The 4,839-nt window shown below is 36.1% G+C and overlaps 1 pseudogene; it reads right to left on the bottom strand.

Annotated features, from left to right (window-relative positions):
• Nucleotides 1-1,303: 1,303 nt before the first annotated feature.
• On the bottom strand, nt 1,304-2,221 carry LOC140516652 (olfactory receptor 4C11-like; annotated as a pseudogene).
• Nucleotides 2,222-4,839: the final 2,618 nt, after the last annotated feature.

Genomic DNA, 4,839 nt, shown 5'->3' with positions numbered 1-4,839 from the left:
AGAATATGCCAATTGCAATGAAAGTTCCGTAAGCATTATGAAGGCAAGTTTCAACATTACTGGAGGTAGAACACACTTTTGCTCCAAATTTCTAGCTGTGTTTTTTCCCAAAAATATCCAGCTGTTCCTAGTTTTGATAACCACTAAGTATAGGTCCATCAGGTCAAAGTGGAAAAACAGTACATATATTTAAATATGTTAATCATAAGTTATTTAAGCAACATTAAACACATGTATGAGTTTTTATATATCCTTTTGTTTTGAGGTCCAAAGCTAATAGACACAATATTCTTTCAGGTTATTTTTTGTCTTCTTCTGTAAGCTCCTTCCATTTTCGTATTTATCCAACCAGACAATGTCTCCACAACTCCTAGATCTTCTTAGAGACGAATGGTAAGAACTGGCATAAGGAACTTTCGTTTACTCAAGTTCACCAATAACTATATATCACCCTAGCACATATTAACTACTCTGAGAAAAACAAAAAGAACGCAGGATAGGATTAATCCACCTAACTTCCTGAACTTTTTATTCCTTCTTTTATAACCAATTCAATGACTTTTTAAGGTTCCTCTTTATCTTGTATATTGAGTAGTAAATACTCTCTTTATATCATACATTATAACAAATATATACCTCTTTTTCATCTCATGCAGTCAACTATTTTGTCACACTAAATATGGCCAACTGTCACGTAGTAGACACATTTTCATACTCTTCCTAAAGGACTGTGTCTCATTTTGAGTGAATAAAATTGCAATATTTCTATATCTATGTGGTTGTTGATAAATTAGCAACATCCAGTTAATGATCTCAAAGAAAAGAAATTCATATGACAGAGTTAAAGGAAGGATGATATCCCTTTCAGGAATCCTCTAGGCAAAGTTTAGTCAAAAAAGCCAGTGGTCCTTGGTCAAGACTGTTGAAATTAAGTAGTGAAATGTAAACCAGGAATAAGATAAAATGCCTGACTTAGACCATAAGCAGAGTGGGATATGACATTTTTCCATTTTCAGAATGCACAGTGAAGGCATATAGAATCAGGGATATTGGATCCAGATTTATAAAGGGCAGGACCTTGATAGTAGATCATCATCAGGCTTAGGGACTTTAAATCCCTGTAATTAGATATCTCCTTTTGTACACAACATTGACCAAAACTCATCCATACCTATTCTTTCTAGACAAGTCCTGACAAACACTCGATAAGATAAGCTTATGTCTTCTACACAACAACATCAAAATATTAACACTACTGCATAGATCCTGGTTTGATCAAATCATTATTTAAAAATTTTGGTGTTTATGCACATTGTTTTCTACGCAAAGTTTTCCTGCTGCTCCACAGTTTCCTCATACAAGTTTTAACTTCTTTATTCCTCAATGTGTAGATCAGATGGTTTAGGAAAAGAGTTCCAATGGCGTAAAGCACAGCTACAAGCTTATCCATAGGAAAGGTGGTTAGTGGTCTGCTGTATATACAGGGACCAAAGAATATGAGGACAACAGTGATGTGAGAGCTGCAGGTGGAAAGAGCTTTGTACCTTCCTTCTCTATTCTAATTTCTCAGAGAAAATAAGATAACAATATAGGAGATCATCGGTAATATAAATCTCCCTATGCAGATGGCTCAACTATTAAAAACAACCAAGAGGTTTAACACGTGTCAGTACAAACCAATTTAATCAAGGGCTGTAAATCACAGAAGTAGTGGTTGACAACACTGGGATCACAGAAGGGTAAATTCAAGGCAATGAAGAGTTGAGCAATGGAATGCACAAATTACCCCAGGCAGGCTAATTCCACCAAGATCTTACGTACTTTCCTACTCATGATACTCAAGCAGTGCAGAGGTTTACAGATGGTCACATAGCTGTCATAGATTATCAAAATGAGAAGCAAGATCTCCATGCAGCCAAAAAAGCGCCTTGTAAATATCCGGATCATGTACTCATGAAAGGTGATACTTTTCCTCTTATGCAGACTGTCTACTATGAGTCTTGGGACTGTGGTGGTAGACAAACAAATATCAGGAAAGGATAAACAGATGACAAAGAAATACATAGGAGACCCAAGGGTGGGACTGTTCTTAATGGTGACAATACTAAGTAGGTTCCCTAAAATGTGGCAATGTAGAAAATCAAGATGATGGAAAACGCTATTTTCTCCGTTTCTGGATCTTGGGTCCAACAAGAAGAAATTCAGTTACACTATTTTTCATTTCTATAATGTCAATGCAAGTGGGTTGGAAACCAGTGAGATCTACTCAAAGCACAAACAAGAGAAAGAAACATGATGAAGATAAATTTTGCGTGATCTGGCAGCAGTATTTTCCCTCTGTCCTCAGCTTTTAAATATATCTGTATACTTGAGCTTTTTAATATTTCATTGAGGAACTCTCCCAAAAATATTACCTTTAGAACCCATGCAATTGTCGTACTTTGTTCCTTGTTCTTTTTGATTCAGGCCCTTGTTGCTCCATTATTCCAAATATAGGATTTGTTTCTCCAAATCTGTGAAAATTATATTACTGGGTAAATTACTAAAAATCTGATATGTCTTGTCCTGTATGAGGAAATAAAGCATGAGGAATCATATTATTCTTATCATGCATTTTAGAGAATCGTAGAATTTAAATGCACTTCATCAACCATGACTGGGTAACCTGTGATCTGAAAGTCACATGTTGCCCTCTATGTTCTTGAGTGTGATCCTTCAACTGAATCAAAACTTCACAAAACAAATCCCCTTAATAAATTGTTTTGTCCTGTAAAACTTGGACCCAGTCAAAAAGTGGCACCAACATGTGACCTCTTGGCTGCAGGTTGTCCACCTTTTTCATAGACATTTACCTATAATGAAATGTGCCCTAGCAATGTGCCATCCCGCTTAAAGTAAATACGATTGGTGAAAAGGATGAATCTAATCAGAAAGTTTTCGTTTCCATTGAGTCTAATTCTTGGTAATTTACACCTGTTGTTCACAGTTACATACTGGGACAAAGCAGATGTAAAAATAAGGAATAAAATTTGTTTTTTTCAATATGACAGTCCTTCAACCACAATCAGTTAATGGTCAGGTATTATACCCTCCTTATTTCTTCTCTTCCCATACTAAATATTACATGTTTCTTTGTTTTAGTGAGTCCTCATATAGCATAGCCCATATTACTCCATTTTTCCAGCCTTTGCTTATTAATAAGTCTTATATTTATAATACTGCTATCACTTCTTTTCTTCATTCTTGGAGTTAGCGTTTAATTTCCCAGAAAAAGAGAAAATTGGATTTAGAGCAATGAGAAACATTAGCAGTTACCTAATCCAAACTGTTGATTTAACATTAATTAGCTGAGACCAAGAGAGAAATAAATTGCTTGCCTTTGAAAATAATCATCAGACATGGATTGCAAAAACAGATCTGCTTTTCCTTCACATTAACTTATATCAAGCAAAGCAACTCTACCTAGTGTTGCAAGAACTGATTTGCTGAAATTAAATAAAAATTATACTTATACGACCTCCAAAATGCATCTTCTTAGAACTCACTGTTTCAGCCTGCCAAAATGTTTACTCTATAAGCCATTGTCTTAACTCTACTTTCCAGGTTCAGCCTATCTTCAGATGGTGTAATCGTACCATGCAAATCTCCATTGAAGTCATTGAAAACATGATGAAATAGGATAGGTCCAAGTACAAATCCCTGTAAACTTATCTTTCATGGACTCTCTGCAGGTAGAAATCACCTCATTCATTCAACAACTTAACTATTCATTTGCTATCTATGCCTAATTTTTTTTTAGATATTTTTCCTCAAAAACACCATGAAACCTTGTTTTTCAGATACTCAGATCATCTTTAAGGACACTTCATCTATATCATTGCTCTGTTTTCAAGTTAGTTTGCTGTGAATTGTACTTGATATATTATGCTGACACTTAGTTCAACTCTTAGTTTTCTGAATAATTATCCCTTAAATAAGATATTCTGTAAAAGATAGTGATGAAATCAATCTGAATAGATGACAGTTGCACTTTTTAGAAATGATCATCATCTCTCCCTAAATTTTCTGCATTTTATCTTACAAGAAGTAGGGTTGCATCAAAATTATATTCAAATTTTTGAATTATTTAAGGTAAAATGAGAAATATAGACTAAATGAAACCATTGCTCTCCACATAGAAATTCCATTCTATAAGGGAAATGCATACAAAATAAAAAATTCGTATATGTATATGTATATATACACACACACACACACACACACACACACGTGTGTGTGTGTGTGTGTGTGTGTGTGTGTAGTCATTTCTGCTTTCACAAGTAAATATAGGGGTCAAATCAAAATTCTGAAGTAGAAGCAGAGACTTGCTAGAGCTCTCCCCATAAGCCCAGCTAAATACCTGTAAAATTTGATCCTAAACAAATTTTGGAGCTGAAAAACCCACAGAATGACGATGTGAAGCAAATCTCTAGCCCAAGACAGCCTAGAAGGTCGGAAGGAAGCATCTATTGTGCTGCTTGGGAGCAGAGAGTAGTCCAGTTTGGGCCCCACCAACACAGACAGGACCTGAGGAGGCCTTGAGGGGATTGAATTCCTGGCACCTGCGGAGGTTTTCAGACTTCATAATGCCAAAACATGGAGAACAAATTGAAATGTCAGTCGAAAAAACATGTGGGACTTGTGTGAGACAGTTGAGTGAACTGACCCCAGTACCAGGGCAGCAGAGGGGGTGGAGGAGCCCACTGCAGCCACAGCAGCATCAGGGGTAGCCCAAGACGCTTTTCATGGGATTTTAGGCTCACAGTCTGAGAGGGGATCAAGAAGCTGACATTACACACA

This window comes from Notamacropus eugenii, chromosome Y, assembly GCF_028372415.1.
Source record: "Notamacropus eugenii isolate mMacEug1 chromosome Y, mMacEug1.pri_v2, whole genome shotgun sequence".
NCBI classification, from domain to species: Eukaryota; Metazoa; Chordata; class Mammalia; order Diprotodontia; family Macropodidae; genus Notamacropus; species Notamacropus eugenii.
The sequence above is the reverse complement of the archived record's forward strand: the minus strand, read 5'-3'. Positions and strand labels throughout refer to the sequence as shown.